Genomic DNA, 22,612 nt, shown 5'->3' with positions numbered 1-22,612 from the left:
TGAAGTGTTATTAACAATTCCCCACGTTTATGGGCTGTGCACTATTAGGATTTTTCATAATGACATTCTGGGATTTTGTGTTCCTCTGTTTCTAGCATTTGCTGGGCTTAAATTCATGTTAACCTCAACTGCATGAATTTTGAAAATACTCAGTGAGTTCATCTCATCAAAACTTATTTTTCAAGTTATTTCTCTTGAAATAACTCTCCCTTTCTCCACCCACACCCCCAATATATGACTTACCCTTCTTAAACTGCTTTTTAAAATTGCTGTAACTCATACATAAAAATTTCCACTAGTACTTTTAGCATAAATTATGGGCAAAGAACAATTTTTGAGATTGCCCAAAGCTGGTAGAGAGCCTGTGCTAAAAACAAGAGAAGAAATATTTCCCCCTTGAAACTCTGTTGATCTGTAGAGGATTACTTTGAACTCTTGTTAAAGAAAAATCTCTTTTTTCCATTGTTCTAAGTTTTATATTAGCAATGTAAATTTTTCATGGACTTATTAGAACTTCATTTGCATATTTGTGTCAATTCAAAGGCGTTTGTGATATTGAAGATTAGGAAGAAAATATGGCTAACCAAACATTTATGGCAGGGAAGCTGAGGAAAAATTCCTGATATTAATGAATCTACTCAAAGTAAATACAACTTTGAGAGGAAGCAGGTTTAGTGTGACTTGTGACTAAGAAAAAGGGAAATCTGTTACATTCAGAACTCCATATTACAGTGGTTTACTGCCATTGAATTAAATATATTTTACTTGTTCTACAGCCTTAAAGATAGCATAACATGTTTTGATAACAATATACTGTAATTTGTCATTAAAACACAATATAGAGAGAAAATTACACCTTTCACTTCAATAGGAAGGCTGAGAAAGTTAGTTGGAATTTATAATCGAGGTTTCAATTCAAATAATATTGTCAAAAAATAAAAAGAAGCTGCACATTCCTGTGATGGGTATGAACTTACCCTTTAAAATTGCAATGAAATGTCAGGGATGTTAATTGTTGGAAGTGAGTGATGCTGCACACTAAAGCAACCTTTACATACAACCTGCAACTCCCTAAGTAGAATAGATCACATTTCATGAATATTTGCACTCTCACTGCTATAATTTTTAAAATATTGTATGCATTTATGTGAAAATGGCATTTTTTTTCCTCTTTATTTATTTTATCTAATTGTGGGGCAGGTGAAAAGGCAATTCAAAGGTTGGGGAGAGGGACAGATCTTCTTTCTAATTGTAGACACAGGATTTAATCTGTTGGAAGAGCAGTTCCACCTTTTCATGCCTCCCTTTCCTCCCCCTGGAGATGTAGACCAGAGCAGCGTGGCTAAAAAATGACACTAAATTTGGAATCTCTATTAGAGTTCACCCAAGCTAACTGGAGGTACAGCCACTCATTAGAAAATATAGAATATGTAGAAATATATGTGCTAGTTTCTAATTCTTCATTGCTTTAGGTAGAGTGAATACTTTTTCCAGAAACATATTTTTCTTCTTAGTGTTTGTTGTACACTCTTTATATTTTCATGTCTCTGCGTTTGTATTCCAATTTTTGGGAGAGGAACTAATGATTTTATTGCTACAGAGAACACACTGCAACAGCTTTTGTTCAACAATCATGTTTGGGTTTTGTGTGGCTGTTTTTAGGCTTTTGTAATTTTTTTCCTTTGTCATTGAATTTTTGCAGTGAGAAGGACCACACACTATACAGTGGATAGACTGTGTATATATATAACTGCAAATCCCAGGGAAAGGCAAGGGTAGTAAGGGATAAACACAGTATCCTGTTAGGAAATACTGCTTTGTAGAAAAAAACACCCCTTCCTATCTGTCCCAGAATAGAGTGCTACCCCACTGCTTTGGGTTTTGCTGGGAACAGTGAAAAAACCTAGTATATAGATCTCTCCTAAACTCCTGCACAAGGATTTAATGAAATATGTTAATTGGGACTTCTATTAATTTTAATGGGGTTTCCCACTGGGAATGTTAGCCTGTGAAGCCACCAGTATTTTTAGTGCACTCAGTCTGATGTTCCTTAAGGCTATTGGCAGATCCATAATGGAAATATGTTGACGGCAAGCAGGACTCCCGTGCATCCACGGTGAGTCCATAATGGGGCCACAACAACCCCCTGCAGTGCTACAGGCTGGGGACAGAGTGGCTGGAGAGCAGCCAGACAGAGAGGGACCTGGGAGTTTGGATTGACAGGAAGCTGAACAGGAGCCAGAGTGTGTCCAGGTGGCCAAGAGGGCCAATGGATCCTGGCCTGCATCAGGAACAGTGTGGCCAACAGGTCCAGGAAAGTGATTCTTGCCCTGGACTCAGTGCTGGTGAGGCCACCCCTGGAGTGCTGTGTCCAGTTCTGGGCCCTCAGTTCAGGAAGGACATTGAGGGGCTGGAGCAGGTCCAGAGAAGAGCAACGAGGCTGGGGAAGGGTCTGGAGCACAAGTCCTATGAGGAGAGGCTGAGGGAGCTGGGTCTGTTCAGCCTGGAGAAGAGGAGGCTCAGGGGAGACCTCCTCACTCTCTACAACTCCCTGACAGGAGGGGGGAGCCGGGTGGGGGTTGGTCTCTTTTCCCAGGCAACTCTCAGCAAGACAAGAGGACACAGTCTTAAGCTGTGCCAGAGGAGGTTTAGGTTGGATATTAGAAAGAATTTCTTTCCAGAGAGGGTGATCAGCCATTGGAATGGGCTGCCCAGGGGAGTGGTGGATTCTCCATCCTTGGAGGTTTTTAAGAAGAGACTGGATGTGGCATCAGTGCCATGGGCTAGTGACCTTGGCAGGGCTGGATCAAGAGTTGGACTTGATGATCTCAGAGGTCCCTCCCAACCCAGCTGATTCCATGATTCTATGATTCTATAATCCTGGTTATGGACCAGTTCTCAGTGCAGCCAGGGAGGTCTCACAAGGGTTCACATGAAGCAAAAGCAGACATGCTCCCAAGAAAACCAGATAAGCAAGACAATTCTGAGAATGTGTTCTTGAGTGAATGTGACTCTGTGTTTGTTTGTAATGTGTGTAAACACGAAGGGATAAAAAAGAGGGGCCTGAAGGAGAGCTATTGTGAGCAAAAGCAAAACTCACTGCAGAAGAGGAAAACACACCTAAAGAACCCAAACAAATGCAGGAACAAAGGGTGAGCAGGTGCAGAACTTGGAAAAAGAGATTTAAAAGTAAATCTCTGTTTCCTTATTGTTCTGAAGGACCAGAATATAATTTACACTAATTTTCTCCCCTCTTCTTTGATGCTTCTAACTGCCAAGTTGCAACTGAAAGGGATTAATTTTGAGGATGAGAGCATAATTTTCCTCTAATTTTGAATTCCCTCCTTTTTTTTGCTTACTTTTTGCATAGGTCTTTACTTCTTCCTTAATTAGGCAGTTTTAGGAACTTTATTTTGGGTCTTAGACTTAAAAAAATTAACGCTGCGATGAATATTTCCACTGTTGTTTGTAAAACGAGGAATCATTTAGAAAACCCAAACAAAATTCAAGTCACAGGGGAGTTAGACATATACAGTAAGAAAGTGATTCTGACATGGAGAATTTATATTTTGAAGGGACCAAATAATAAGAGAAATGTTGTTATCTCATTTAAGAATGTGGGATGGAGAGCAGAGCAATGAAGTTACTTGCCTAATGGTTTAGGTCTGAGCTGGGAATAGAATCCAGACTGCCTGACTCCCCTGGCAGAGCATTAAAAACATATTTCCCTTCTTCCCTCCATGAAAAATAAGTGAGGGCTACCTGTTTAACAGCCTGGATTTGATGAAATATACACTGTATATTTTACTTAATGAATTGTGTTTTATCGCAATAGGAGTATTTTCTAAAAGAATCAATATTTTAGCTCACTACTGATAAATCATTTATAGGTTCAGTGTGTCACTGCTAAGAATGATTCTTCTTCCTAATCAAAGTGACTGTATCATGTCAGAAGACACTGATGTTTATTTTTCAGGGAATGAGCACCAGAAAATACTGCACAGGATGTTCTTTCTCTGCAGCCCTTGTTAACATTTACCCCTGAAACACATGGCCTGAGCCTGAAGGACTGAAAACAAATCTGTCTCCTGTAAAATGGTTTAAAATACAGATGAAAAAAATCCATTTTTTTGGACTTTACTATTATCTACTCTGTGCTGCAGAAAGCTCATCCTTTCAAACCAGCCATGGTTTTATGTCCTAAGGAAATGCTCTTACAGTTTACCTCTATAAAGCACATTCTCCAGCAGGGAATTAGAATTAGAGGCTGAATTGGGTAGATTTTACCCTGAGAGAAACCAAACTTGGTAAAACCTGCCTGGTGTGCTGTCTCTTTCAACAGAAACAAAACAAAGTGAAAAAATTATCTAAAATTAAAAATTAAACTAAACAACATTTAGAACAAATTGGAACTCACAGAAGAGAAGAAATATGTTACTTAATTGCATAGGAAGTGCATAGAAAGGTGCATTGTACGATATGTAGAAGTGGGATTTAAAGTGGAACCTTCTTTACTCAGCACGACAACTGTAATAAAGGTTGGAGTTTGTACATTATGTATTCCCAGACATGTCCCTAAGCTGTCCTTAATGAATGCAGCTCTCATTAATTTAAATGCTACTTACATGCAGCTAGCAATAAGGTAATTAAAGAAGTTCTTAATTTAGTAGCATTTTATGTGGTTATTCCACGTGAAGTAGCAGAGCTGTAAATCGTTAAATTTGGGACAGACAGATGAATTTTCAGAGATGCATTTAACAGCTTTGGGGAGGGGGTATGAAGGTGATATAACATTTCAAGGGCCCTATATCAAAAGAGAAAAATTCCTGCTTTCTGCTGCTGGTGAGCTCAGGAACCTTCCATGTTTGTCGTTAGGACACCTGCCATCCAAAAATTAGCTTTGTGCAGAAGATTACCCCTCTTCTCATTCATTTGGATAAATTTTCCCTGGGTTCAATCCTGAGTTTGCTTTCACTTGCCTCTAATTTCCATTTCAGCAGATGTGTGAGAGTGACCCAGCATTGTAAAGCAATGGGGTTTTGTCCCCATTTTCATGTAAAAACTTTTAGGTGTAGAGAGGTTCAGCTGAACTTAGCTGGGCTTGGCTTTGTGCCATTTTATGTCAGTCTTTTACAGATATAATTGAATTCCTCATTTTGAAATGTTTCAGCAGAAGGAGCCCTTATTTTAAGTGATGTAAACATGTGAGACCTGATAATGGATTTCTACCTCTGTGTCAAAATCAGTAGTGTAGTCGTCTCTTTCAGAGTGTTTAAAAATAGAAGAATTCTGGGATTTTGTTTAAAAACAAGAGAAAAACCCCCATACTTTTGTGGTCTGTTTTTGTAATAAGTCAGGAAAAAAAGTTCAGTTTATAGTTTGCATGGTGTAAAACAACTGGATTTCAGCAAACCCGGCTTCTAGCCTGGCTTTGTAAGTCCATTTTTGCCTAATACAAGTAATTCAATGTTTAATATTGTAATTGCATAGTTCTTCATGTCTTTAAGAAAAAAAATCCCCAATCAAAACAAATAACACTGAAAAAGTGACATTTAATGTCATTAGCTCTAATGTCTAAGTGTAACAAGCCTATGGGTAATAAACTGATTTTTTAATATGCCAGGATATGTAAGGAAGCTATAATCTCTGTCACCTATACAAAAATCTGTTTTTCAATGTTCTGTTTTTGGGGTTTTTTTTAGAGATCTGGTTTATGAACTATTCTCAGCCAAGCATTGCTGACTGAGCACTGTATGTACAGACGTGTGGGTACAACTTTGACCATTATAAATGGATTTTAAATATGACTGTAAAGGTTTTACACCATGAAGATAATGAAGAGGTGAGAGATTTTTCAGTGTGGTTTAATGTCAATGCAATGAAATAATCCACTTAAAACATACATTAGGGATCTGTTTGCAGTATTTTGATGAATTTGCTGTTAGTCCAATTTTTTCCCTGTCCCAGCAGCTCTTTCTCAAAGAGATTTCCTCTGTTATTCAAGAGTAGGTGTTGTTGATGTTTAGGATTACTCACTGAAACCTTATGTTCATTTATATGATCGGAAAATAGTAAAAATGAATAAAGACTGTCTGAAAGTACTATATTTATGGCAGTGGTGGTCAAAACTTCAGGGTTAAAATCTGCTGTTCCGAGTTATATTCATCTCTTATGTATGTACTGCTTCTTAATATGTTCAGGAGGAGTCACCTACACTGTTCTTTTTTTTATTTTTTAACAATTCTCTTATTTTCAGCAGCATATAAATTCCTAAGAGTTTAGCAGTAGTTTTAAAATATTAAGTTTTCTTACAGATGACGTGAAGAAGTCTCCTGGGATATACACAACTCATGCAGTGGGACACTGAGCTGCTGCTGTAAAAGTTCAATATCTAAAGAAATCCCAACAGCCAGGTAAATGTTCTTACACTGGCAAAGATTGAATTGCAAGATGTTGCTGTTTCTATGCACGTTTTTTTTAAAATAAGTTCTTAATTTGATGTGAATCAGATAACTGCAGTGGAGCTACAGTGACCCAAACCAGCTGTAAAGCTTTTGGTGATTTCCATAAATTATATCCTGGCTCCCAAGCATTCCTGGTCTTAATTTTATAAATCAAAGCCCCGCTGGTGAGTTTTAGCTCCTAAACTCTTGTCACTCCTGAAACATCTTGCGCTGAGTAGAAAGGTGAAGTGGATTGACCGAGGAACACAGAGCAGCTTTCAACACATTTATTGGAGAGTTAGGATCCACTCTCTCTTTCATTAGGTAATAGAAGCATTCCTACATTTATGGAAACTCTTAAATCATTTTTGCAAAGTGAAACAGCTTCAACAGGCAAAATTTACACCTACTCGAGGGTTAGTATTTTTACAAGTGGAAAATCACTGAGTTTTAAGCAAGTTATAGCAGGAAAAAGTAGGAGGTTGTTGCTGAGGAGGCTGGGTCTTCTGTGATCAGAGATAGTCAGAGATTGCATTTAGAGTGAAGCATTTATGTCTCTGAGTTGCTTTACCAAAGTTTTCTTAGGAATCTGTTGTAAAAGTTGATGTAAACATCAGGACTGCAGAGAAAAAGTTTAAAAACATAAACGAATTGTGAAACGAAGAGTAAGATAAAAAGAATTTGAGCAAACGAGTACATTTGTGTTTTTTTAAAAAGTGGTTTTGATGCATGTATTGGCAATATTCCATAAATATGCAAGTATGATAACTGTATAAATAATAAGATGGATGAGCCTAAATCTGGTTGAATTTCACCTTTTGCTGTTATCCTATTAGTAGTTCACATTTTTTCGATCTTCAGCATTTTGGACCCAATTTTATAATCTTTTATAATCAGTTTTGTTGCTGGAGTCAGTAGGATTCATTTTTTTAAGGGTGTGCTCAGTAAAGGGTTCCAACATTGGGCCCCTGGCTTGCCCTGTGTGTGACATGGGCCCTTTCTTGCCTTCCCTTTAAAGAACTCTGCTTGCATTTACTAATTTGTTGGGAAAACCCTGTTCAAAAAGCTAATGCATGCAATAAGTAAACAAGGAAATGTTAAGAAAACAGAAAAGTATTTGTAGAACCGCCAAGTTATTTTAAGATTTGGAAATGACCTCATAATGCGAAAAAAAAAATAATAAAAAGGAATAAAATGACTTATTAAATGAAAGGTGAAAAATGTCAGGAGTTTAACTGGTGTAATTTTTCTTCCTCATAGAATTTCCAGTCTTTTTGATGATTGATTCAAAGGAAATCATTGTGCTTATAATTCAAAAATGCATTCATTGATTAATTTTCAGATTTTTTGGTAATCATATAAGCATATTTCCCATTCTAATATGTTAATGTGTCTGACAATGGGTAGCAAAACCAGAGCAATACAAGAAATAACCTATTGTACTTTTTTTTGGTGTATTTGAAATCACAATTCCTGCCCAACTATCAAAATCTCTTGTTTACCAGTGTGGGTTGTTCTGAACAAGCCCCATTTTTTCTCCCAGTATTTGAAACCATTTTCCCCCAACACCCAGATTACTCAGATGAGTCTTATTCTCCCCATAACTGTGGTAACTAATTAAACAGTAAATTAACACATTTATTAACGGATTACATGCCTTGGTAACAGTGCATGAGATCCTGTAATTCTTTTGTTATATCTCTGCTCTTCCTCTTGGACTTATTTTTAATTAATTGGATCAACTAACATTATAAATTCATCTTTGATTGTTATCAGAAGAAAAAAATATCTCATCTAGGGAAGTTATTCCTTAATAAAAGCAGGAGAATACTCAGGAGAATCACTGAAAAAAACCTTTTTCCTGAGAATATGTTGGACAGCATTGTCCAACAAGCATTGTCTGGTTCCTGGAAAAAATCTTGAGGCCTTACAAATTTCTTTTTCAGAAAATAGGCAAAGTTTGGGCAAACCAAAAATACTTTTGACAAAGAGAAATGACTCCCAAAGTTAAATTGCAACGTTTGAGAAGTGCATGTTTTTAATATAAGACTTCTGCTCTTAAAGCAAGTTGTGAAATGATAGTTCAGAAATCAGGTTTTTTTCACAGCCTTCCTGCCTTCTCTTTTTTTTTGCAGCTGGATTCCAGTTGGTTTAGTATTTGACATCAAGAATACTTCGAAATGAATTCTGAAGAATGACTTGGGAATTTTCTGATGATGGAAGATCAGTCCTGAATGCCCTCAATAAAAGGCAAAAATCCTTGGGTTTGATGCTTTCAAAAATACAGGTATTGGCTGATAGAGCAGCATTACATTAGCATATCAAAATGTTTCAGGGTAAATTTGCAAAGACATTAAATACATATTTTCCTGTTTAAGAATGACAGTAAATGAAAATTCACTTTGACTTTTGTTCAATTGGACAGATGGCTTGGGAAAAATCCACCTGAGTATTTGGCCTTTGAAAATGCAGAATTCAGTTGCTGAAAAGTCCATTTAGCAAACTCTGCTGCCTCTTGTCAAAACATGGGCTGAGAGCTTTATGTGGCACATAAAGCCCTATTTTTACATTGGATAACTTGGTGAGTTTCCCACAAAGTCATTCCGAGCCTGGGAATGTTCAGGAATTCTGTCCATAGCGGGACATAGCAATGGACATGGTTTTGAAACGGTGCTCAGAGTTATGTGTACTTTTCTTTTTTTTTTAATCATTCTTTGACAGAAAAATAGTCTGTGCTTATTTTGGGACTTTTATGCCATATTAAGCACTACCTATATTTAAAATCAGATCCTTTGGGATCAGCACCCAAATATAACAGGGTTGATGTAAAGACACAACCTCTGGCCTTTCACGTGGCAGTGGGTAAGATCAGCTGACCAGCACATTTCATCCAAACCTTTTTTAAAGACGCTTTCCTGAACATTCCAAAGCAACCTATTTTTTTACACTGACATCATGTACCAAAGAGGCTATTTTGGGATGTTTCATATCCTGGTATTTCATATCCTGTGATAAAATTTCTGCACCGAATGATGTTTCCACCGAATATGAAAGAAAGGAACGATGGATGTTCTTGTGTATCTTCATGTCAATGTGTTCCAGCTTGGAATTCAGTCCCTGAGTGTTCCCCATCCCTGGGGTTCGTAGGCATTGCAAGGCACTGGCTGCACAAACCTATGGCCAGGTTATTCTGCCTGGCCTTGCCTCCCTAGCCCAAGGCTGGCAGAGTATCAGAACATCTCTGGTAGGATCATTTCCTCTGCCCCTCAGGCAGAGAGTATCCTCCTTCTCAATTCTTTCTTTCCAACCCCTTGAATGTCCCTGATTTTCAGTGTATTTGGCTACATACCTACAGGCTTTTCCCCAACTAATTACTATTAACTTGAATACAGTAACAAAAATTATTATTGGGTAGAATTTTTGAGATTTTCCTTACTATTTTGACATTTGGTTGGAGGTTTTTGTGTTTATTTGGTTTGTTTTGGTATTTTTTTGGGTTTGTATTTTTCCTTTTTTTTTTTTTTTAGGGAATGATATTTGGGGTTCATTTTTTTTCTGATGAAACTCTAAACCCCTCCAGTGCAAAGGCAGTGTCTCTCCAGATTACTACAGTGTTTAGTCCTGATCCTTTATGGATTTTTGAATATTATAGAATACAAATAAATCACTATATTAAATCCACTCATTCAAGCACCAGTTATCACTCTTAAGGTGGAGCTAACAACAGTTTTGTGTGAGAGTTCAGTCTGGGTGAAAAAAAAAGCGAACAATAAACCACATCATCTCTTACTGCAGCCAAATATTTGTAAACTGAAGCTGCTGACAACGTAAGTGGTAACAGTCATCTTGCAAACAGATGGGACAGTCCTGTGTTTGTGAACTTTTGCCCTAGGAAGCCAGAGGGTAAAGGAAAGAGGAGAAAGTAGAAGAAATGCTTAGTAATTGTTACTTATTACTCAGTATTACCTTGCAGTTATTGTTTCACTCAGGCGCACGTGTATAATGAATTTATAGAAATAGTCTCAGAGTAATTCAGATGCAGCAGGCAGGTGTATTTTTGAAAACTGCCACTGATGTTTGCATAGTTGTTGGGTTGGTTCGTTTTTCTTAGTCATAGTACACAGAGTGACAGAGTGGTCACTGGACTATCAATGATGTCAGAGATTAAATTGCGTTCTCCAAACAGAAATTTACGCCCTGTACTTTCAACTGAACTGAAAAATCATTTAAAATTTGCAATAAAGAGTCTGCACTTTTTATCTTTTTAAATCTTCTACTTTGAAATCTAAATAAATTAAATTCACAGGGCTTGTGAAGGTGTCTCGGTGTGGTCTAAAATTTAGGCAAGAAGGTTATGTGCTTATCACTTTGCTGTGCGTGTTAAGTGCTCATCTACTTTAAAGCATGAACTTAGTTGCAGAATATTTTAACTTTTAATGTTCCAGAATTCCTTATACACCTTGGCTGTCATTAATGTAGGATATTGGTTTTCACTGCCGGGTTTTTTTACATCCCCTTTCCTAACTGGCAATATCACACTGTTTCATACTCAGTGAAACCTCCAACACTCCCAAAAGTGGTTAGGTAGGAAATATTTTCTACAGAGGTTGATACATGAAATCTACTGGTGTTTTTTTCATTACCTTGTGTTCTCTGAAATATGCTTTATTACTTTGCAGCATCCTAATGAGCTCATCCCGTCTCTCAAGCTCCACTGACACGATTCCTCCAACCACCACAAACTGCCCACGGGCTTTCAGCATAACCACTGAGACACATCCAGTACAAACCAGCCTGGGACAACCTGAAATTGGTGCTAATAGCAGAGATATTTCTATATTTGAAGCCTCCTGCTTCTAGTACAGAGCTGGTCAGGTTCAGTTTACAGCCCAAGAGGAAGCTGGAAACGCAGCCTGTCGATGTTGTAAAATAATCACCAAAAGTAAGAGCTATTTTAAGGTAAGGCTTAACAAATTTGGCTCTGGATGCTGCTGCCTCTTCCACAGTTCAGTTTGTGGTACCAGACTTGGTACCTGTGTTTGTTTCCATGCAGAGTTTGATATCAACTCCACTGTACCAAACAGAGGGAATATTTTAGGTTTAAAAATAATTTTCTGCCTAAAATTTGCTAGTGAACCAGCTCCTTCCTGGAGTATCAGCTCTTTAGTTCAGGGAAACACTTAGTAGGAAATAATTAGTGTAAAAACTGGTATTTTACCATTTACTTGAGTCATAATCAGTTGGGGGCTTCTAGTTGTCCAGTGAACTCTAGTTGTCTTCCCTGCAGCCTCTGTCTCTGATGCTGTGGGCAGGCCCCTGTAAGGTTTGTATTCTCCTTAACAAAACACCACATTTACACGGGGAGGATTTCCAACATTTTAGGTTGCAATGGGAATGAAGCATGTTGAGCAACAGCGTGCTGATGTACTGTCTCAAACACGTTTGCTGTTGTTGCAGCTCCTCTGTGGAACGTTCTGCTCATGTGGATGCTCTCTTTAAGCACTTCATTACAAATTCTGGCCCTTGTTGAACAAAGGTAAATTTAAAATACTTTAAGCTGTGTGTGCAGGCTCAGACTTTGTGCCTGACTGAAGTAAGTCCAGAAAGGCCATTACATCTGTCTTCAGCAGGAGAGGGCCAAGAGGGTGGTAGATTTGGTAAAGAACATTTGGAAATCTTGTTATTTCCACCTGAGAGTACATAAATTGCAGTAGCACAGTTTTTAAAATTAATTTAAGGGTGACCCCATAAAGGATTGATAGCTTTTAAGCATTAGGTTATCAGCCCTAATTCTGTAGCTGAGCACTCTAATAGGCAGAAACAGAAAGCTTTCTGGTCAGCAGAACTTTTGGGAAGGTTTTCGAGCTCATTGCTCTAAACTGAATGAGCTTTTTTAAAGTGCAACCAAATGTTCTAATTCAGAACATTTCAGACCTTAACTCAAGGTCATAACAGTGAAAAAGTAGTTACTGGAAAAGTGGAAGAGAAGAAAGCTACTCCCTCTGGCTTGGTTTCTTACAGAAGACAAAGCATTGACTACAAAGGGTCATTGACGTGATGGTAGAACATGAAAGAACTTTATTGAGGGTGGGAACTACTTCCAATATAACAGCAGGAATGGCTTTATTAAAGCTTTCAGGAAAGTTTTTTGAGATGTTTGGAGTTTGTGTGTTCCCTTCGGTTTCAGGTATACTGAAAAGTCCTGCAAATATGTTCAATGCTACTTAGGCTTATAGTCTATAGATATCATAATTTAAATCTCTTTTTATATTCTGTGGGAATAATCTTGTGCTTATTTCATTGTGAGTTTCAGGTGGAAATTGTGGTTTCTTGGGGTTTTTTGTGTGTGCCTGTGTTTTGAACATATTTTATGAAAATATGGTTTATTACCTGCCAAACCTGCTGAGGTGAAGGCTTCACTTTGGGAAAGAAAATAAAAACAAAGGTTAAGGTTGAAGGCAGTGTTGAGATCTTTGACAGTGGTTTCTTGTAAATGGTTTTACCCCTTTGAGTGTAGGAAACTGAATACTTCAAGACATTCATAATGTTCTTATTTGGCTTGTACATATTGTTTAGAAGTAAATAACACAGGTTGTCTTAGTCATAATGATACTGCACCAGTTGTGACTCTCTCGTTCATTTTAGCAAATTAGTTTGGCTGCTTATCAGGAAGTGACTTCAGTAAGGAAGCACAGTAATTCAGTTATCAAGCACTCCTTTTCTAACCCTTTCAACAAAATGCATATGAACTCAATGTAAGAAAAGCATTTATTTTCAGCTTCTTGTCTTCAATAACTCATTTTGTTACATGCATGATTCACCCTAGAAGGTTTATCTGTCATGGGGGAAGCAGGAGGAAGAATGAAAAGATCTAACAGCACCCGAAATATATCATTGCATTGTAGGCAAGTAATACTATTTCCAGGCAAAATAGCTCACTGATCTTTTAGGAGGAAATTCCTCCAGCCCCTGGGCCTTGTACCCTTTGATCCTGATCATCTTGAGACAAGCAATTAGAAAATCTCTAGCTTGGGAACCGTGTTGCCCCCAGGGTGGCTCTTGCTCATTGTGAATAATTGAATTTGGGTTGCTGAAATTGCAGTGTGTCCTCTGAACATTACTGTTGGTACAGTTTAAGAAACTGAAATAATGGTAATAACCTGAGAGTGTTTTGAGCATTTCACAGTCACTGTTCAAAGTTTGCATTCCCTCGCTGTCAGTGAGAAGGAAAAAAGCCACATAAGAGTAAATTCACAAAATTACATGACAGGTAGTGTAAGTATCTTTCTTAGGAGAAAATCTATCTTTGGAGAAAACTTCTGATGTCTTTCTGATTTTTTTGCCAGTTTTACTTGGCTTTATTTCACACATATAAATTCACTATGAGTTGAAAAAAAACCAGTGTCGAATTAATCTGTATTTTCATCTTGATAGACAAGGCATCTTCACTCCACTTTGAGTATTATGCATGGCTTCAACATACAACTACCTCACCTAAGCCCATCATATTGGAAGCTAGAAAGAATTTCTTAAATCTTTTTAATATCAGTTTAAAGTAGAGGGACCATCTGGGGGTTTTTGTGGCCAAGAACACTTAGCCTCTCCAATGTGCTTTTCATGCATGTTCAACCATGGACCAGCAGGATTTGTTAAGTGTCCATTCTGAAGGTGACATGAAGAAAGCTGTAAGGAGAGCCTAGCACTCCTGTGTCCACAGTTGGATAGTTATCATTCTGTGGAGAAACACAGAAAAACAAGAATGAGCCCTTGTTGCAGGAAAGAGCAAATTCATCCAAAGGGCTGTGTTGTATGAACAGACTGAAAAATAATTAAATAAAAAAGGGAATATTTTCACTTCTTTAAAAAATATTATTTGAAAGATAACCATGTCAGATATTTTTCCAACAGCTGGTATTTTTCTATACTAATTTAAAGAAACAGAGCACAAACTTGTGGCCTTTCAGACTCTCCCTTGCAACAGGCTACGATTTGCCAGATACATTTGCCCCGTGTTCAGCAACAAAATAATATAGGGATTTAGTTAGAAACCTAAAAAAGGAAACAGGAGATCATCACAGAGGCTCAGAACAACGTTGGAAAGAAACAGGAATGTCAGTGTAGCTAAAGGATAGTGTAATTTATGACACTGGATATAACAACCCTGGGAAAGAGGTGAGTGCACAGATTTACGAGCAGGTCAGAGTAGGTCGAAGTCCTGCCTGCCTGAGCTGCCAGAGTGTATCAATTCCCTTGGAAAGGTGCCTTAATGGAGACATTTTTGCCCAGTGCAGCTGCATGAATCAGCAATGTGACACTGCTGCTTTGCAATGGGATGGGAGCTGGACCGAGGTCTGGGTGACTGGTCTGAGCAGTTCTGTAACCCAGACAACATGGGTAAACTTCAGCTGTTTGGAGATTTTTCCAAGAAAAGTACTGGCACTGTCCAGCTGCAAGCAAAACTGGACTTTTGTGGCTTGTGCATCACAGGCACTAACAAATCTTAGTGCTCTTGTGATCAGATGAAGAAAAATGTTTGTAATTTAATTGGATTGGGCCGGGGAAAAGAAAGTCTGGCGTCACGGACGGGCCACGCTGTTTGAAACTGTCTGAAAGGAAAAGAATTCTATGGCAGAAATTATCCTGGCAAATTCTTCTCTTTCCAAGAGTAGACAGATGAGTGTTTTAGATACAAAAGCATGATTCGCAAATTGAATACAAACCTGGAATTGTTTAAGGATTTGAGCACACTGGCTAAAAGGACAAAGCCCAAAGGATCTCTTTGCTTTAGTGACGCCAGAAAAAACATGAAACAAACCCACAGTTTTCTTTTTTTTCCTAAATTATGAATGTTATATTAATGATTTTTTGATAAAATCTAGGACTATTGTTCAAGGTAGGAAGATCCAAAATGTTATTAAAGACATTAAGCCAGCATGCTGTTATCTCTTATAGGGTGTTCAAACTGACAGAGGGCAGATTTAGATTAGATATTAGGAAGAAATTCTTCACTGTGAGGGTGGTGAGGTCCCAGCAAAGGTTGCCCAGAGAAGTTGTGGCTGTCCCACCCCTGTCCAAGGCCAGGTTAGATGGGGCTTGGAGCAACCTGATCTAGTGGAAGGTGTTCCTGCCCGTGGCAGGGGCTTGGAATGAGATAACCTTTAAGGTCCCTTCCAACCAGACCATTCTGTGGTTCTATGAATATAATGTTATCTGTTATCAGATTAACAGTGATATATAAACCCCAGGTGTGTTGATCTTAATGACAAAAGACCAGAGAGAAGGGAATATGGGAAATTTCTGGCATTTCAGAATTTTGCTTTTTGTGTTCTGTATTTTTGATGTGCCAAGCGTATTGAGTTTTGTGTTCTGTATTTTACCATAGCCTCTGAAAAATAATGAACTTCACTCCCAACAAAATGATTTTTTAGTGACTAACTTCAACTTGTTCTGAAAGGAAACAATTATTTCCTTCACTATCTTCAATACTTGGAAACTACAATTTAAATAACTTTAATAAAAGTAAATAACTTTAAAAATAACTTTAAAAAGTTAATAAAGTAAATAACTTTTAAAAAAAAACACTTTAGTTGATTGATATCTTAGAGGGGAGTTTAATTACTGTATTTTTTCAGGAGTGATGGAAATGGAGTTTAGTCTGTAATATTTTATTTTACTGCTATTCCATTTAGAATCTAATCTTTCATGTACTAAAAAATCACCTCTGATAAAGATCCCAGTAGCAGATGAACCAAGAGCAGCAATTCTGCATCCTGTCCCATATGAAGGGCACTGATTTCCACCAAAGAGTGCAGGTCTGGCATGTTTCTTTTAGACTTCTTATACAACATATTTCTCTCTGTGTTGCAAACGATAAAGTATGACAGACCAGGAGCTTGCACAGGTGAGGCAGTCTTGAAAATTCCTGTGGATTTGATTCCTCACAGCTTTTTGCTGATTGAAAGCTCGCTGGTTAACACGTGCAGCTGCTGTTAACAGAAAAACATGTTGAATTCATGTGGCCTAAACTGAGAAAAGAATAGGTTTGTTTCTTTGTCTCCAAGTAGGCTCCTCCAGGGTGAAGATTCTGATGTCAGATACACTGAAGCCTGTTGAGTTCAGAGGAGTTGCATGGGAGCCAAGCCAAAGTTAGGGGGGAATTGGCTGGAGCATCCAGCCTTTAGTGCTCCTACAAATGCTGGTTGCAGTGTCTGTGCTTTTGTGCAGTTGTAAAACACACAGATTTTTAGTGGCACGGTCCTTGAGGGCTTATAAATAAATATAAGCTTTCTGCAATATTTTTTTTTCATTCTGTCTTTCAACAAACCCAGATATCTTCCCTTTGCTTTGTCTAGGAAAATGATAAGCTAAACCAGTGCATTTTTACCATCATGGCTATTTGCTGAATGCTAGGCCATACATGGAGTCATGTGGCAACTGTATAAGAACAGTTAATTTTTAGCACAAAATTACTAAACAAAGATTCTTCAAGGGCCTAATACTAGGGTATGCTGATTTATAGGTTCAAAATATGCCCTGCACTCCTGGAGAGCTTTGTTTTGCTTCCCCATTAGCTGCTGATGGCACAACTGTGCTTGGAATTCTGCCAGAGTAGATATTCCAGAAAAAAATAGTTTATGGTTTAAAATGTTTTCTTACAACATAAATAAAGCAATTTAGGGATGAAAGAAACACGACCCTTTTTTATTCTGGAGGAACAGTGTTTACAATGGGAGTTCTGGAACAACTAGTGTGGAATAGCTGTTGTGGTCAACTGCCAGTGTGTGCAGGAAGCACTTGCTGATGGGTGCTGCAGAAGATTTACAAAAAAACTTAAAAAAAGATATTAGCTGTTGAAAAGAAACATCTTGGCTCTTAGAACAGAGCCAAGATAGACTCAAAGGAGGCAAGTTAGCTAAATAAACTAAATATATAAACAAAAGAAGATCAGACTATGTTTGGTCCCATTCACATGAGAGGCGGAAGCCTCAAGGAGCTTTCCTCTTGCAGGTGTTCCTATATGGCTTACAGGAAAGAAGAGGAAAAATCCAGTGTCAGACAGTGTCAGCTAAAAAGGATCCCTGAAGTAGTTTACTGCCAGGATGGCTGGGTGGTCAGAGACCTTGAGGTAAAAATGGATCTTGTTGTGAGCGATTATCTTTGAGAGCTCAGGGCCTGCCTGCAGCTTTCGGAGCTCTGGCAGGACAGGTCCTCCTCTGCTGCACTCCCACTGCAAGGCTTGGTAGATCTGGGGCTCACAGCAATCTGCAGAGGAATTAACTGTGAGCCTCAAAGCAGAGAGGGATAATTTTAATGACACATAGTTGGAGGCACTATAATATTGCAATTTCCTATCACATGCCCATGCCAAGGATTTAGAGATGATGAAGAGAGTTTGCAAAAATATAATGCACAAGTTCAAAGCCAGTGGGGAGAAACAAAGCATTTTTTGCTGAATTGTACTTTCTGTCATCACTGAAAATGAGAACATGCTGCTTTCACCATCTATTTGTAACGGAGGGCATCTCATGTTCTCAATTTTTAAATAGGTATTTATACTGTACAAGAGGAAAAGCCAGTTTGGCATTTGTCTGCATTCAAAAGAACATACTGAATCATGTTTCATGTGTCTTTAGTATGTCCCTTGAGATGTGTTATTTGAAAAACAGAGTATGAAGATGATGACACAGAAATATCTGCCAGGATTGTCCTTTAAATTTAATCATCTCTTATGCAATGAAGTGTAATCTTAGACCTGTAATTATCAAGCCAGTACATTATCTGGGCTGTTAAAAATCACATGGGGTCCAGAAAAGGAGATCTACTACAGTATCCTGACAATGATTGCATTGAGGCAGCAATGATAAAAACCCTCTAATCTTAGCAAAAGGGAACCCATTTTTGTGAGGTACCACTTTTCTTCTTTCCAGCTGTGCCCTGCAGCCTGATGTACATACAGTGATTTCATTGCATCACAGCTTTCAGTTCACTCTGGACCTGAAAACATTTAATACAACAGGCCTGGAAAAGGTGATAATTTTGGTGTCCGTTTTCTGAAGGCACTGTTAATTTTATATTTCACTGTGTATTTTAATGCACCTCAGAAAAAATTCTCTCCCTTTGAGGTAACTCACATTTCCTGCCTGTAGGGTGATAATGCACTTTCAGAGGCTCCTTTAAATAAATGCTTTGAAAGAGATGTATAGGGCCTCAAAGACAGTGCAGAACACATATAAGAAAGTTAAAATGAACACAGAGGCTGCAGGGTCAGCATTGGTTGAAATCTGTGGTCTCAGTGGTTGTTGAGAAGTCAGTGAATGGAACGTGCCAAGAAGGTGTTCCATGGGTAGACTGCAGAGATGCTGCTGATTTGTGACTGTGGCAACAGTGCCAATGCAAGGATTAAGTGAAAGTAAGCAAGGAAAACGATTTTTTTAAAATTCTTTTTATTTAATGATGCATACCCACAAGTATTTAATCCAAACCCATACCAGTTCTGTACAATTTACTTAGTTACAGTTCAGAATGAATCATTACTAGGCTAATCAATCTCATTATATTGTTACTTTCAGTTGCAACCAAAGGAGGCATTATTAAAAAAGAAAGTATTTTCAAGCTTTAAATAGTTTGTGCTGACTTCAAGACAGTTAGGATGGTCCAGACATCTTATTTACTTATTTACTTTTTTTTTACTTATTTACTGTTTTACTTAAGTCTGTGGGAATCTCTTTCTTATCTAGTCTAGAAACAGGAGATAGTATTTAAACTTGACAGTCAATACCTTTAACAGAAAATGTTGCTTTAACAGAAATAGGAATGATTTCTTTGTCTTGGCACCCATTGTAGGGAACTGGGCTGAATGGCTGAGTTCATCACCATGTCTAATCACTGCAGTTGAGGCCAGGTGATATTATGTTGTGCATAAAAGAAGGGAAATTAGGGAAGGGAAAGGAAAAAGAGAAGTATGTGTGAAGTTGCTACCCTATCCTTTCTCCTGAGCATATGGGCTGTGCCCACTGGTACTGGTGGAAAATACCTCAGCTTCACTTTTAACTTTGCCTCTCATCAGCATGTCTGTGTCTGCAAAACCAGTGGAGAATGTCTGCAAACAGAGGGACATGTAATTTTCCTTTATTCTAAAGTACAATTCTTTTGCAATGACAGAAGGGAGACTCTTTTTGGAGTTAAATCAGTGACAGTCCGTATCTCTACGAGTATCTTTTTTTGTTCGTTTTTCTCTTTGGTGTTTTGGGGTTTGTTTGTTTGTTTTTAATAACACTGCTCTATAGGCTTTGTACTTTCCTTTAGAAAGTGGCAAGGCTTGGTGAGGGAAAGAAAACTTTAAAATGATCTTTAGGAGTTGTAGTTGCAAATAACTTTGCATTTTAGGGGTGAACATTTTTATTTTGGGTGTAGTGATAACACTGAGTTTAATTTAAAAAGCAATCCTGTATGCCATTTGTCTCAAATGAAGCATGAACTCCATGTGGATGAATTGAAATTGTTCATTTGGGCACTATGTTTAAAAAGGTATTAAAGACATACAGCTGTAGGGTGACTGATAGATAATAATTCTGATTATAACAGGGGTCTGTCACCTCTGACCTTCCAGTCAGTCTCTTGTTACAGCTTAAAGCTGGGCTCTTGTAAAAAAGAGAATGTCCACAGCACGTGAGGATGGAATGACAAGAAAAACCATTTGCTTTGTTCATTGATGATTATTTATAGGAGCAGGTTACATGAAACTATGTCTGCATGTTAATATTGTCTTTGGTCACAATCAGAGAAGGGACGGGACCCGGTTGGAAGGGACCCACAAAGACCATTGAGTCCAACTCTTTAGTGAATGGCCTGTACAGGGATTGCACCCGCGCTCTTGGCGTTGTTTGCTTGCAGTGTGTTCATGCTGTCTGTGTACATTCAGTAATTCCAGGCTTTATTTATTTTATGCTTCTGCTGGATTAGAAATATGATGAATTCTTAGATTTTTCTGGCTTTCGACTCGCAGCTGCCGCTGCATGTTAAAAACTGGTGGGGATTCCTGCTCCCTTCAGTTGTTTCAACAGCATTAAAAAGACATAAACAGGGAGTGATTGAGGAGAAGGCCAGAGATTCCACAGCACAGCGAGGAGAGCACAGCCAGCAGACCAGCTCAGTGCATTCTTCCCTGCTGGAAGGAGCAATGCCAGTTATTCCAGAGTGCCAGAACAGCTTTGCTGGGGAAATGGGTGTGAGTTAAAGAGTCTCCGAGGCTCCACCTCCTTCATCCCTGTACCAAGTGCACCTCAGCTGAGATCAGTGGGTGCTGGTGACTGCCCTGTGGTCCTGGCACAGCTGGCAGGGCTGGGAAAAGGTGCTGGCCTGGAGCAATATGACCTCCAGTTTCCAAGACCTTTGGAGATAACTGGTGGAAAGGAAAGTATCTTGCAGCAATGTGGATAACTGCTGGGTGCTGATCTTTGGTGAATGCTAAGAAATGAGAGGAAGATATAATTTGAAATAATAACAAATCATGCCAGTGCTAGTGAAGTACTGAGGTCTGAAGTGATGGAAAAGACAGCGAGGTGCAAAACTCAAAGTATTTTGCTAGAACTTACATAAAGACACGCATTACCACGTTAAGTGTTTGTATTTCTGAAAAACTGCCACATTACATGGCTTAAGAGATAAAAATCTTTTTCCATTATATAATGAAAGAACGTAAGTGTAAGTAGTCCTGTAGTTGTCTGCAGCAGAGTTCTGGTGCTAGCATGTTTCCATTTTTACTCCCAATATTTTTCTTATTTCTGTGGAAGCTTCTTGATTCAACCTCCTTCTCTGAGAATTTTTTACATTTCAGCTACAGATCATTTTAATTAGCTTTTTAATTATAGCTAGAGCAGGCTATTTACAGCACTCCTGTCATAAACAAGTCCATGTGAGGAAAAATAAGAGGTGATTAGCTACTGCCATTTTCCTCTAACAGAAAGGGGGAAGCGTTTTCTCTGTCTTGTAGCAAATACAAACCTGTTATGATTTTTCAGGTCATCTCAGACTGAGATCTCTTGCTGTGAACTTGGTTCTTGTTGCAGATTCTGAACTACCCTGGTGGCTAAATGCCCAGAGAGCATTGAAAGAAACCCTTGAATAAGGGAAATCCTACTGTCATCACCTGCCCAAAATGTGACAGGAGGGCCCAGTGCTTAAGGACAGTTCCTGAAGTCCACCAGTAGTCACAAGGTGGGAGTTCTTTGTGAATAGCAGGAACAAATTGGGCTATGGACACTATTCTGTGAAATATATGGCTGCAGATCCTTCTGGGAAACCCAGCCAAATGTGCTTTGGAGCTCTCTGTTAAATGCACGTATTTGGTTCATATTCAGGGTTAGCTGAGGAAAATGTGAAAGTATTTGTGTTCCCAGCTCTTCTCCAAGGTGTAAGGTCTTACATCCAGGGAACTCAAAGGACCAAGTCATGATAATTTGTCTGAGTCTATAAATGTACGGTATGAAAGGTAACAGTACTCTGATCTTAAACCTCTTTTTACCAGGCACAAAATAGCTTATTCTACTTCCCCCACCCCCCTTTAATTCCATCATATCCTGCCAAGTTTTTATTAACATCTTTATTGTCTGTAAAATAACAGAACTCTTTGACAGCTATTTTTGTGCAGTGCAATATACTTTCTGTAGCATCTAAATATTGTTGTTCCCTACTAATTCAGCATTTTGTTTTCTTAAATATTTATATGCAATACTGAGTGTGAAACCTGAATTTCCAGGAAAGCTTGTTCATCTTAAATCAGGAATTAGCAATAATATGCAAGCACTTTTTCAGCAACCAAGCTCTGAGTTTTCTGTATTTGTGTTCTGTTAAATTTGCACAGAACAATGTATTAAACTTTGTGTGAGTTAGCACTAATCACATGATGTTTTTCCCTTTCTAACAGTTTTCCTTTAGAAAGTGGCAAAGCTTGGTGAGGGAAAGTAAACTCAGTGTTATCACCACACCCAAAATAAAAATGTTCACTCCTAAATGTAAAGGTATTTGCAACTACAACTCCTAAAGATTATTTTAAAGTTTTATTTAAAAAGCAATCCTGTATGCCATTTGTCTCAAATGAAGCATGAACTCCATGTGGATGAATTGAAATTGTTCATTTGGGCACTATGTTTAAAAAGGTATTAAAGACA

The sequence above is a fragment of the Corapipo altera genome, unplaced genomic scaffold (genome assembly GCF_003945725.1).
Source record: "Corapipo altera isolate COAL_440 unplaced genomic scaffold, ASM394572v1 158, whole genome shotgun sequence".
NCBI classification, from domain to species: Eukaryota; Metazoa; Chordata; class Aves; order Passeriformes; family Pipridae; genus Corapipo; species Corapipo altera.
This window is presented reverse-complemented; position numbering follows the sequence as displayed.